Genomic DNA, 14,000 nt, shown 5'->3' with positions numbered 1-14,000 from the left:
ATAAGGGATCTTCTGTGGTCCAGGCACTGCACTGGGTGCTTGAGTCATAACATCAAACAGGACGTGGTTTCTGCCTGGAAGAACCTTCCAGTCTAGTGTTTCCAGCCCACAGCTGACATCAACTCAAGAAGTGGCTCTGGCTTCACATTAGACAGCAGTTGACATTCCTAACCAAAGCCACAGGTGATGGAACACAACGTGACACCGCCCTGATTCACCCAGGCCTAGATACAGATCTATCAGCAAATATGCCAAGGGGGTCCTTAGCCAGTTCCAAGTCTCCCACAAAAGCAGAGTTCAGGAGGCTTACTATGTTCTTGAAGCAATGTTTTCTCTGTTGTCTCTCCCCCATCTCAAAAGATAGTTAAATAATTTGATGGGATTGATAATTCAAGGCAATCTGAATTTTATTTATTTTTATTCCCCATGCATTAAATGTGACGTGCATATATCTTTTCTGTATGTGGTACGTGCTAAATAAATATTAGTTGGTGGGAAAAAAAATTATGGTTTACAGCCGTGAAAACAAAGTACAAACTCTAGGAGAGAACTGAGCATCACTGCTAATGCTACCTCCTTCAATGTTTGTTGAGATTTCAATGGTTTCATGGGAAACTACCTACTTCCTATCTGCAGGACCACCATTGTTAGCAAAGCTTACATGCTGTGTCAAGACGAAGATAGGGAGTAATGGTTGAGAAAGGATTATGAAAAATAGTAAGTTCAACTATCCTAGCATGCAGATTCCAGCATGGATTTTAACCAGTGGAAATCCAGAAGCACATCATGGTCCAGCAAATGAGAATGGTGGTGGGTGGCGATATTCCACCTGAGAACAGCACACGCAATTCCACCTGGGCTCCCTAGTGACTACCCACCTGCCTGTTAGCAGAAGCAATGAGCAGCTCTCCTTTGGCTGACGATAAAAATAAAGGAGACAGCTAATGAGTGACATTTTACATGCACAACCCTCTGGGCAAAGTTCTGGTTACCACAGCAAACCCCATTCATGACAGCAGAGGCAAAGCACTTGACATATCAAATGGCCAGAGTTCTGCTTTCCTACAGGAAAGTAGCTATATTTGCCAGACCCCCTAATCAGCCACTATAATACTTTCTACAAATAAAAGCCCAACACACATTTGTGGGTCTTGGCTATTCTCACAATTACTATTTGCCTGAAAGAGTGGCTTTTTGTCTGATGTTTACTTATCGGGATGCTGATGTAATTCTCAAGATGGAACTTATTTTTAAAAGGAGGTCCAAGGGCAGGGAAGAAAACAAATCGTGGCTTTCTCCTTTTCCCCAGTCTGCAACATTGGCAGAAGTTCCTTTCAGCTCCACATCTGGCAAAAGGCTATCCTTTGGCCTCTTCCATCACTGGCCCAAAGCTGGTGACACAGAAATAGACCAGTCTTTTAGCAAGACCCAATGCAGAGGGTCTGCTATCAACCAATCTAAGAAAGGAGTCCACGTTCTCCTCCTAGGGTTCTATCAACTGGGAGGAGACAGGGGGGCAGGAAAAAAAGCAAACTACAGAAAACTGTTGGCATGTAAGGGAAACCAAGAGGAGAAAGACCTCTGGGCTTCTAATGAATGCAAACAAATCCCTCCATTGCATTCTCCCCGCAGAGACGATCAGGGTGCAACCTGGTCATCTCTTGCCATTTCTGTAAGCCTTCAAGGAAGAGGGTTTAAACCATTAAGTCTTCAGATAGATCAGAAAATGTCTTGAGACTAAATGCCCAAGTGGAGAAAAAAAGAAATGAACTTCTTAACTTCTCAAGCTTAAGCCCCAGGGCCAACTTTTCAGGGAAACAGTACACTGAGAATCTGAGTAAGTATATTTCTCCCCTTTGTTGTAACAATCTGTGTCCTGGGGTCATGAGCAGAAGAATTAATTAGTAAACTCAGAGCCTTGTGGGGACCTTAGGGACCCTGGGCACTTCCTCCTTCTCAGAGACTCTATGGAATAACCATTAAGAACACAGGCTTGGGAGACAGAGATCTGGATTCAAATTCTTGCTCCAGCTCTTAATAGATGTGCAACCTCAGGCCAGCAACTTAAGCCATTTGAGCCTACTTCTCATCACTTGAAAGACAAGGATAACTGAGATCAGCGCCGGAAGGTGGTAAGTGCTCTATCTGGTCAACAGCTATTCACTGAGTTCCTGCTGTATACTAGGCACTGTTGTCAGCACTGGAGATACAGCAAACAAGACAAGGTCCCTGCTTTGACAGAGCTGGCATTCCAACAGGTGAGACAAACAATAAGCAAACGAATCACAACTTGATATCAAATGGATCAAGAGTACCATAATTGAACACCTGGGGTGACCATTTTAGATTATATGGTTGTGGATAAGATGGTCTATGAAGATTTGGAGGAAGAAGCTTCCAGGAACAGGTCAAGCCCTCCTCTGGGACACAGCTTGGTATGTTCCAGAAAAGACAGTGCGCCTGGGCACAGAGAGTGAGGCCAATGAGTGGGAACAGAGGAAATCACCCAAGAGGGGCCCGAAACATATTCAAATGGCAATGAGAAACCCCCAGGTTTAAGCTGCAGAGTGACAGGACTTGATTTGTGTTTTCAAAAGACACCTCTGGCTGCTCTGAGGAGAAAGAACTAGAGGTCAAGGGTACTTTGGGGAGACCCAGTTAGAGGACCAGTGCAGTAGGGGTCCGGGGACAAGTGTGGCAACTTCCACCAGGCGGCTGCCATGGAAGTGGGGAGAAGGAGGTGGACACTGCAGGAAGGGCCAACAGGACTTACAGGCTCACTGCTGAGGGTGAGGAAAAGAGAAGAATAAAGGGTGGTTTCTAGGTTTGAGGAATGAGTCTTGAGGGGGATGGTGGTGCTACTGAGATGGGAGGAGGAGGAGGAAAGAGCAAGCCTGCGGGAAAAATATCCAGGCTTCCATCTGGATGGTGCTGGGTCTCAGGAGCCCATTCTGCAGCCACGTGGAGATGTCAAGTTGGCAGCGGGGCAAACAAGTCTGGAACTCAGTGAGAACCAGAGACACAGACTGGGAGGCAGCATCACACTGATGGCAGATGAGGTCTCCCCAGGAGGGAGAATAGCTGGAGAAAAGGATCCAAGGTCAAGTCCTGGGGCAACATCATAAAACAATGAATATTAGTTGATGTTGGTACAATTTTCAGTAGACTGAAACAGGAGAGTGTTGGCCAATAACTGTTATCAGCATCTTTGTATCCATCTCTCTACCCACCCATCCTGCCATCCATTCATACCACAGTCAGAGCACATTTACGAGAGGTAGCAGGGACTACAGATGGTCCCTGACTTACAAAGTTTTGACTTAACGGTTTGCCAACGTCACCATGGTACCAAAGTGATACACACTCAGTAGAAACTATCCTTCGAATCTTCTTTTTTCATTTTGAATTAGTTCTGCTTTATTAACTGTTTGTAAGGATCAGAACTTATAAGCAGCAATTTACTTAACAAGTCAAGTTGAGAACCTGCACTGAATTTTGGATTTTGATCTTTTTCTGGGCTAGCGATAGGCAGTTATGATGCATTGTCTTCAGAGGCTGGGCAGCAGCGGTGAGCTGCACGTCCCAGTCAGGTCCGTGATCATGGGGGTAAACAACCCTATGCTTACAACCACTCTGCACCCACACAATCACTCTGTTTTTCATTTTCAGTACAGTATTAAACATGTTACGTGAGATGTTAACACGTTTTAACAAAATAGGCTTTGTGTTGGATGATTCTGCCTGATGTAAGCGTTCTGAGCACATTTGAGGTAGGCTAGGCTAAGCTGTGAAGTTCGGTAGGTTGAGTGTATTAAATGCATTTTTGATTTAGGATATTTGCAATTTACGGTGAATATTATTATGATGGGTTTATTGTAATTGGTAACCACACTGCAAGTCGAGGAAGATCTGCAGTTCAAGGACACGAGCTCTGGAGCCAGGCTGCTGCACTTAAATCCCAGTCCCACACCCCCCTGTAACCTTGGAGAATTTGCTTAAACACAATGCATCCCCATCGCTCCATCTGCAAAAAGGTATACACTGGGTTAAACAGTGGCTTCGAAATAGATACGTTCACATCCTGGTACCTGTGAAAATGACCTTATTTGCGGATGTACTGAAATTAAGGATCTTGAGATGAGATCATCCTGAATTATCCGGGTGGCCCGAAATCCAATGACAATGTCCTTAGAACACACACACACGGAATAGAGACTTGCAGACATAAGAGAAGACACAAGCACACAGAAGAGACTGTGATGTGGAGACAGAGATGGGAGTGAAAATGCCACAGGAGTGGTGACAGTCACCAGGAGGCTGGAAGAGGCAAGGAAGGCTTCTTCCCAAGAGACTCCAGAGGGAACAAGGCCCCGCTGACACCCAGTTTCAGACTTCTGACCTCCAGAACCATGAGAGAATAAATTTTGTTCTAAGCCACCAAGTTTGTCATCATTTCTCACAGCAGCCATGCTGCTGGAAACAAACACAGGGGTCATAACAGCATGGACCTCACTGGAGGGTGATGAGAATTCAATGAGTTAATATGGGTGAAGTATCTAGAACAGTGCCTGCCAAATAGGGAGCATTGGACCAGTTTTCATTTTTATCCCCAGCCTGAACACTGCTGGGCCCTGAAGAGTTGGGGGAAATGGCTGGTCAGCTTCAGAGACCCGCAAGAGAAAGACAGTGCCCAGGGTGCTGAGCAGGTGAGGGACCGGAGGGTGGGACTGGTGCTCAGGTGCCATGTGTGATCCCAGGTACCAGACACTGCTGAGCGCTGCTCCCCAGGGTCAGCAGTAAAGAAGTCCATATGCCTCACATCTGCTCAGATTTTCAAAGACGAGTAGGCGGTCCAGCGAGGGGTTAATGCAGTCCTTTCTGGTACCTTCCTGCCCTCGCGCCATCCCACCGCCTGCTCTCTCATGAGAACCCATGCTGATGAGGACACTCGGAGCACATTTTCTGGGGACAGCTGTCTCTTCTTTTAGCCTAATGATGCTGGGAATAACGGTGACCAGGGCGGGGTAGGGGCAGAGAGTTGGCAGTGGAAAACTGTGGAGGAAAGCGATGCCACATGTGTACGCTGAGTGATTTTTGTAATAATATTTGCATGGCTGCTTTAGCCTTAGAAGGTGATTTTCTTCACCAAGAGACCCACAAAGCTCACTCCAGTTTTACCTAAATCTCTCTAAAATACACTGTGCCCAAAAGGGGGTGGGGGTGGGGGATGCAACTGAAACACAGCTTAAATCAGACATTCGATAAATGTCTATTGGCCAACACAGAAAGCCATCAAGTTTACTGACATCTTGCTTTATTAATATTGGCTCCATTCTCATCTTCATCCGTGGAAGAAATGTTCAAACATTAGAAGAGATTCTGCGATTATATTTGATCACATGCGTGCAAATATAAATAGTGTCTGAACCACTTCATATTCTTCAGGAGTGAGGGCATTGCTGGGGTTTCAGACTTGTTTACACCAACCCAAGAGAGCACGGCTAACAGAGAGAGGGGCTTGTGGAATACTGAAATTCCAACGCTATCCCAGGACGCACAAACAGGACAGGTAAGTTCACACTAGAAGCCATCTGCAGAGCGCTGGCCTCTAGTGAAAGGGACAAAAGAGCCAGTGTTCAGTCCATCTTCCCCGCCCAGGTACCCCAAGATCTCATTAGGAGCGATGGTAGCCAGACAGGGCCCTAGGGGAGCAAGTCTCCCAAGCTCTGCCTCCCCTCCCACGACCTTCCTCGAATGCCCGGAGGCCTCCCCCGTGAGGCAGCCTAGTCCCCGCCACCTTCTACTGAGAACATCATGATCCAAAATCACCCTCTCTCCCAGCCTCCTCCCAGCACAACTTGTATTCCCTCAGTGGGCAGGTCTCGGCTGGGATTCCACAGCACTGAGGTATGGTAGGAAACCCACTCTGCACTGCATCCGTGCATATTGATTTTTAGCAAAGCAGGATGATCACCCTTCAGAGGCCAGGACGACAGAGTGTGTGTGTGTGTGTGTGTGTGAACTCGGACGAGTCAGTGGAGGTAGCAGAGTCAGTCAAAGTCAAGCGCAGGCAAAGCCGAGTGCTGGTGGCAGGTGTTGAGAAAGAGGAGACCATGAGTGGCTCAGTCCAGATTCATTTCCACTCCTGCCAAAACCCTCAGAGGACTCAGTCTGGAACATCGTTTATTAAGGGCCACATACACCACGAAAGCCCCTCCTCGGAGGCTGTTCAAACACCACAGATCCATTCTGGAACGTGCTAAATTTACTTCAACCTGAAGGCAGGGGATTGGATTATGCTTCTTCAGGGATTTGCAAATCCTTCAGAGTATGTGAATTTTTTTTTTAAATCCTCCTGTGGATAGCTAGACATTTCAGGCTGCTTAAGGCAACAAAACTTCCCCTATCTCCTTGCTATTATTTCCTCTAAAGCTGTAAAATCAGTGTGGGCAAAATTAGTCCTCTTTGCTGTAAAGTTAGTTCCCCAAATCCTGCTTCTCCAAAACCCTTTCACGTGTCCTAGAGTGCTTGATGAGCCGCAGAAACACTTGAAAACGTAAAAACAAGTAATCCAAGAATAACCTAATCAGCCAGATGTTCAGTGCTCTCTGGTTTCATTAGACTGCTTCATAAAAAGAGTTAATTCTTAAGTTTTGATTTTCTGCAAGTTAATAGCCCAGTCGCTGTTCATGCAATGTAGGTAATGTAGGCACCCCAAAGCCAGCAGCTCTCAGAATGGGGGCTGTTTCCGGGCCCCTTTAAGAATGTGGGGTGGGGTAGGGGGGTAGACGCTATTGGCATCGGAGAGAGGCCACAACTGGGGGGCAGGCCTCCTCCAGCAGCTGAATAGACTTGAAAGACAAACGTCTTCTCCACACTCTTAGTGCCTTAACAAGCCATCTCTCGGCTGGGCTGCCTTATCAGACCACAAAGGGCCTCTTCAGCTATTGAGTTTTCAAACCGTAAATGCTCCCAGTGTTTTCTTGGACACACTTGTAAATAGAATGAATGCTGAGCTCTTTAGATCACAGGCAATTCAGATCTGAATCAGATGCTCTACCTGGTTTCCAATCCTGTCTGCCCGAAGCGCAGAAACCAGAGACGTGGATTCTCTCCCAAGTCCATCATTTTTCCATTTCTCAATATGGATGTTGTAAGAGCAAGGATTAAGTTTTTTAAAATGTCATAAAGGTATCTATCATTTTATATGTAACCTATGCATAAGATCAAAGGGCATCATATCTAGACCGAGACCACCCAGGTGGAAAAATAAATCAAGAATAATCAGAGAATGTATTTTTATACTTCTCTTTCCTTAAAAAACAATCCTGCACATTTTCCCCAAATATTTCATTTGTCACACAGCTACTAAGTCTTTACAAAATCAAGTTAAGCGCTGGTTTTCCTCCCCTCTTTATGAATAAATGAGAATATTTATCTAATCTTTCTAAGTATAAGGACAGATCCATTAATAAAACCAAGGAGGTACGCAGATTTTTTTCACGCATCCTCATCCACCTGCACCCTGCGCAGCTGCCACTGAGACAACAGTGCCCGGATCAAGCAACTGTAGACTGTGACTCCAGCTCCAACTGAACTGGAATGAGGTGAGCACTTTGCTTTCCTGGGCCTCAGCTTCCTGGAATGCAGGAGTTAGCAAGTCTGAACATCACCCCTTCCAAAAACCACTGAGGAGAGGGAAGACTATCCAGGGTCTCCCTGCTTTGAGACCTGGCAACTTGACCTTTGCAGAAGAGAGGGCCAGGATACATCTCCCATCCAAAGCTGAGAGAAAGCTGCAGTCGAGTCTACTGAAAAGTCCCGCCTTCTACATTCAACTGGGCTGTTACTGACTTTGGCAGGGGTTTATTCATGTCTTAGCACGCTGTCAGAGGAGCCACTATGTACCAGATGCTGTCACGGAGACACATACGTATCTCAGTACCTCTTTTTACTCCTCCTAAGAATAATCCTGTGAAGGAGCTATTCTACCAGTTTTGCACACAGGGAAACTGAGCGCCCAAATTTTGAATGATGTGGCCAGTGAGACGTTCTCTGCACTGAGAAGATTCCGGCCAAAGTCTCCAACCCCAATTCCACAATCCTTCCTTTCCCCCTTGACTGCCCCAACCGGTGCCTGGAGCCAGGTTCACCCTCCCCCAGCAGGCAGCAGCCCTCCAGCCTGTCCCCTCAAGTTCCTAGTGCCCCGCGGTGCCCTCCTGCTTTCGGCAGGCAACCCTCCTGTTTACCAAGACCAAAACCGCCCTCCGCTGCCGGTTCTCTTCAGCACCTTGCCCCACCTCTGCTCCTCTCCTACCTTTCAAGGAAGCCAGACGCCCGCTTTCTTCTTTCCCTGCACCTGCTCTAGTTCATCTCTGGTCTCTTCCTTCCCAAATACTCCTTATCTTGTCTCTGTTCTCTCCCACTTCTCTTTTGTTTACTAAACATGCCTGGGAGGGGGAATTGGGGAAATCTGAATACACCTTCCCACAGTGCTACCACCTCTTCAAACTACTCTCCTACTATTTTTAACTGGCTGGCTTCTGGATCCGGTGTGTACGCCCCCTCCCACTGCCTGGGCAGTTGCTCTCGCCTTGGTCCCTGGCAACTTGGCTGCCATGACCACCCTTTACAGACAATGCTCTCTGCCTTTCCCATCCTCCTCCTCCTGGGATGCTGGCCCTTCTCAGACATTCCTGCCTGCACCTGTCCGCCCACCTTCCTCAGGGGCCTGCCTGCCTCGCAATCTACTTGGTAGTATGGATAAAGTTTGAGAGCACAAGAAAGAGGTTAAAAACTATCGCATCTACAAGCCTTCCCTGTTAAAGAGATTCCACCTCTCCTCAGGTTTGGTCCTGACCTTGTGGGGGCCTGTCTTCTTTGGGATGTTTCCCCTTGTGGGTGGTGCAGAAGGAGGGACGTGGGGCCACCTACCAGCAGGAACAGCCCCTCCCACCATAGTCTGTGTGACTTAGGCCCACGTGATCGAGGCCAGGGGAGAAAGCACAGCTCTGTGTGACCTCGTCCAGCCCACCAGCTCAGCAACTTCTGATTCAGGATTGGGACAACCCCTGACAGGACCATTAGCTGGTGCAAGGGAGTTGGGGGTGTCTGGAGTGTGGCCTCTGACTCCCTCCCTGTCTCACCTGAGGAAGTTGGGGAGTGATGGGTCAAGGCCTTATCTGGGCGTGAATAAGATAAGGTCCTAAAGAGACAGGCCCAGAGCAGCATGCTGAGTGTGTGCAAACGGGGCTCTGTAGGGCGACAGCCCAAGGGTAGGACTGCTTTACATCTCCCGGGAGAGAGGGGGGCAGAGAGTTCACGGATGAGGAGGCCTTGAGCTGGATCTTGAAGAATAAAGAACAGTTCATCAGGAGGACCCAGGCAGAAAGATATTCCAGGACCTCGCCCTTCCCAACACGACCCCAGAAAACCAGCACTGGAGAGGCTGAGACTAACACAGGTCGGGAGCACTACAGCTCGTGTGTGTGTGTGTGTGTGTGTGTGCACGTGTGCGCGTGCGCGTGCGTGTGCGTGCATGCGTGTGTGTGTGTGTGTGTGTGTGTTAGGGGATATGACAGAAAAGAAGTCTGAAGAGGAGTAGAGGATTTGGAATTTATCACACAGACCCTGGGAGCCACTGACAGGTTTTACAAGGAGAGACAGTCAGTAGACCCTGGTGACTGATTAGATGTGGAAGAAGTCAAGGAGCAATCTGAAAGGATTTCTCCAGGTTTCTGGTTCATTGAATGTTCAAATTCCAGACTCCCTATTTCAGACAACTGTGTACTCATGCTCCGCACCTGCAGGTGACCTTTGATTGTCCCTCACTCTGAGTCTAAGCAGCGCCCAGACTTCAAGTCCATGTCTGATGAGCCTTTCCTTTCTTCCTAGGCTGTGGCCACCCACCAGCTCAGACCTCCATTACGTCCCTGCCACCCACCTTATTACCATAACCTCACCAGGCTCCCCACCTCCCATGTCTCCCCACTCCCAGTTCTTCCTGCAAGAGGTCAGACTAGTCATCTGAAAGCACACAGCCAACCACGACAATCCCCTGCTCAGCAACCCCTACCAGCAGCAGAACTACGTACCTCCAGGTCCTCGCTCAGCCTCTTCTTCCCTCAGACCCCTAAGAGTCACAAACCTACCTTAGCATCAACCTCGCAGCACGCATCTTTTCTCCAGCTTCTCTTCCAAGAAGCCTTTCAGACCCCCTCAATCAAAAGTGGCTTCTTTCTCCTCCATACTCCCAAAATGTTATATACCTGAAGAGGTACTGTATTCATTAAATCATCTCTTCAGCCAATAAATCTAGGGTGCGGATACATGCCATGTGGGCACTGGTTTGCATCGGACCTCCCAGTATATGTATCTCACTTCTCCTGATAGACTGGAACTCTGACAGCAAGGAGGGAGCCTCTCTCGCTTATGCACATCCCCAGGAACCCCTAAGCCCCTGTGCACAGCAAACTACAGGTACTCCAAAAATGGTTGAAATGAATAGAGAAATTATAAGTTTCCTTAAATAGTAAACTGCCTTAAGTGCATGCAAAATCAATTTCAATGATAGAGAGTTAAAGTAGAATTCAATATTTTTCCAGGAGTGTATTAGCTATGTCAAGGGAGGTGCATTTGTATACTTTACCTGGTTCTGATTCTTCTCCCAACACCTGCCATCCTCCTGCTCCCACATCTGCCCCCACCCCCCAACCACTGGTGGTTATTAGTGGAGCAGCGCTCCTTGGCTCATTCTAATAATGGAAGAAGGAACTGATGAAGCTAGAACTACCACCTACAGCCAGGGATATGTTCTGGGACATTCTATTCTGTCCCCACAAACAGCCGTCCCATAGCACATCTGCCAACCTGTTCCTACCTGGCCTCCACTCAGTAGTCACAGACCAGAAAAGCTGGCCAATAGCAGTACAAGGACCTTAGAGCTCAAGTTCAGAGCAGACTGAGTTGGGGAGGACCAGCAGCTCTGAAAGTCTAGGGCAGGGGGCCAGGGGCCATGGCTCTCAGTAAGAGCAGATCCAGAGTATTACTCTGCAGACACACTCGGCAGCTACCTCCACCATGATTTGTCAAGGCAAACACATCCACCAAAGCACCCTACCTCTGTGGGAGGCAAGAGGTGGAGCCAGCTGCAGGAGACAGAGGCAGCTCCTTCCCCCAACACTCCTCCACCTCCAGTCCCAGCGCAAGTCTGCAGCTCTGGAATGCCCTCGTGCCTGCCATTCCAGTCTCTGCGACCAGCCTGTGCCAGACCTTGTCCTCTTCACACTCCAGTGTCCCTTATCAAGGTCTCGCACGGATCAGGGCTGCCGAGGACAGGCTTCTGGCAAACTCCAGCCAGGGACCCTGGACCCTCCCCCTACTCAATTCAGCATTGCAGGAAGACAAGCAGCCCAAAGACCTAAAACGTCAATGCAAACCCTAGACAGCCAGGGAGGGAGAAACGAAGAAAAGGCCAGGTTTGGGGAGGAACTCGACTTCAGAGGGAGAGAAGGGAGAGCTAGATTTCCCCATCCGTACGTTCCCTATCTCCCTGGCAGACGCCAATAATCTCACCGAAGATGACCTGGCTCTGCGCGCCCTGCCCTCGCCCGGCGCGTCTCTTCCCCTGGCAGGAAGAGGGCAAGAGATGAGGAAGCGCGGGAGGATGGACCCCAAGGCGGTACCTGAGGCCAGAGCACCTGGGCACCTCCGCCCTGCAGGAGGGCATCAGGAGACGGTCCAGGGACGGGGATCGTGGGCGCGCGCCCGGGCAAGGGCTTCAGGCCCTGTCCTGAGTGTGCCCAGCCGTGCGTCTCGGGTTGTCCCGCTGTCCCTGGCCGATTCTGCCGGGCCCTCTTTCCGCGGCCGCGTCCTCCCCGCCCCCGGCCGGATGCAAGGGGAGTTTGCGCCGCCCAACGTGGGACCGGGGTTCGGCGCCCTGCTCACAGCCTTGCCGGGGCTGAGATTCCTGCACCCGGATTTGTCACTAAACTTTCCTGGGTGCACGCGGTTTCGGGGGTGCCAAACCTCCCCCCGAGGCCCCCACCCATCCGAAATCCCACGTCTCAGCCGCAGCGGGACCGTCGCTTCACCTGCAAGCGGCTTGGCGGAGGCTCCGGCTGCTCCTCGCGTCCGGACCCAGGCGCCGCCCGGCGGGTCCCCGTGCCGCTGCCGCCGCAGCTGCCACCGCCAGTGCCACCGCCGCGCCTGCCCGGAGCTGCAGCGCCGCGGTTCTCCCGCAGCCGCGGGAGGAGAAATCCCAAGCGCCCACGGCCCGGCGGGTCCCCGCAGCCGCCACCAACCGCGTCTCTCTGCCCGGGGCCGCACGGACTGGCGCCGGGAGTCCACTCCTCGCCCGGCTCTCCCAGCTGCGCGGCGCTGGGGATCCACCGAGCCTCCAGGATGGGCGGGGATTCCCTCCCTCTGGTAGATTCGAGGGGCGGGAACTCCCTTCCTGGAGTGACAGGAACGGGGGGCGGGGATTCCCCGCAGGAACGACAAGGTGGGCGGGGATTCCCCCGAGCAAGGCACACGGCGGGCAGAGAGTCCCTCCGGGCCAACCCGGAGTCCTGGGGCGCTGGCTTCAGAAACCTGGGGATCCTGGGAGGAAAGGATCCAGAGAGATGGCAGCTCAGAATTTCCAGATAGCGGGGCTTGGGGCGCCATCTAGGTGGAAGAGAGTGAGCTAGAGGATTGGAAGTTGCCTTTGCATAGCATTTTACAGAGCATGGAGAAAAATGTCAGTTGCCTTATAATACAAGAATGGGGCGGAGAGGCCAAAGGAGATGGGGGAGATGGGGGAGGAGGAAGCCACCCCAAGCCACCCTTGGCCTCTGGTCTTTGGGATACCAAAGTTAATTTGACACTGGTATGAGAATTTCGAGAATTTCGGGGAACCTCTTGGCACCTCAGAGCTGCTTAATCCTCTGGTTAAGCCCCTCAGAGAAATCCTCAAAGTCCCGTGGCCCCGGGGTGGTGCTTTTGGTCCTTGTGAGAACTAGCCAAGAGCTGCTCCTGCTGAGTGGACTGTGACAGCTAATGCCAGTCGCCCTTGGCCCTGTTCCAGGTCACTCGAGGAACAGAAGCCTCTGGCTTTTCAGATTCCTCATTCCCGAGGATTTTCAGGACGGCCTTCAAATATTTTGGTGTTTTTTTTTTTTCTGTCATCCTTGTCATTCTGCCTACCACAGGGAGAGGACGATAAGAACATAATAGGGAGACTGCACAGCTCTGCAAATTAAGCTCCCTTAAGAGGAAAAAGCTGGTCTTTTCCAAGTGCTAGCAGATAAGAGTAAAAAACATATGAAAAATTACAAAACCTGGGATAATGAATAGTTGAATAATGCTTTTGACATTTTCTGCAGAGCAGTAATTGGAAATCTTTGCTTTGGGGGGATGGAGATGGGGTAGGGCAGGGCTCCACTGCAGCTTTGCCCAGCAAGGCAATAAGCTCTGGTCTCTTGGAAGAGCAGACAGACATAAATCACCTGCACAGATTCAGCAGAGCTGTCCCACAGCATCAGAGGCTAGGGTGGTGGTTCCAAGGCATTCAAGATATTTTCGCAGGGGTGGGGAAGTACTTGAATTCAGCTGTTCTTCAGCTTTTTAATTACCAGATCACTGAGATCAATGTCTGCACACATCCAAACTTCATGTATTACAAGCTATACAAACTTAGGCACCCAGAGTTTCTCTTCCTATCTGTAAAGAGGAAAAAACACCTTTCAGGCAGGAGTGTTGCTAGGATTGGCAGTAACAGAACTACTAGCACAGCACTTAGGAGGTGCTCGACGAAATGGCAGCTACTACCTAGAAACGTAGCACTGGAACACCACAAAAATCCTTCTCGAATCAAACAGGACTGGTGATTCACAGTTCCAGTCCCATATTCCACCATTCCCTTCCAATCACACAAGCCATGACGAGGCAATGCATGTCTCCTCTGCCCCTGTACCCAGCACCCACCTCCTTTAGCACCCACTGAAAATTTGCTGAGTAAA

General features: G+C 49.9%; 1 protein-coding gene across 3 annotated transcripts in view; it reads right to left on the bottom strand.

Moving 5' to 3' along the window:
• Positions 1–12,429, bottom strand: part of PDZD2 (PDZ domain containing 2) — a 341,923-nt gene extending 329,494 nt beyond the window's left edge. For all 3 annotated transcript variants that reach the window (XM_074356721.1, XM_010955569.3, XM_074356728.1), the window contains exon 1: positions 12,093–12,429. The gene's annotated coding sequence lies outside the window, so the exon portion shown is untranslated. The remainder of the gene's footprint in view (positions 1–12,092) is intronic.
• Between the last annotated feature and the right edge of the window lie 1,571 nt (positions 12,430–14,000).

This window comes from Camelus bactrianus, chromosome 3 (assembly GCF_048773025.1).
Source record: "Camelus bactrianus isolate YW-2024 breed Bactrian camel chromosome 3, ASM4877302v1, whole genome shotgun sequence".
Lineage (NCBI taxonomy): Eukaryota > Metazoa > Chordata > Mammalia > Artiodactyla > Camelidae > Camelus > Camelus bactrianus.
This window is presented reverse-complemented; position numbering and strand designations above follow the sequence as displayed.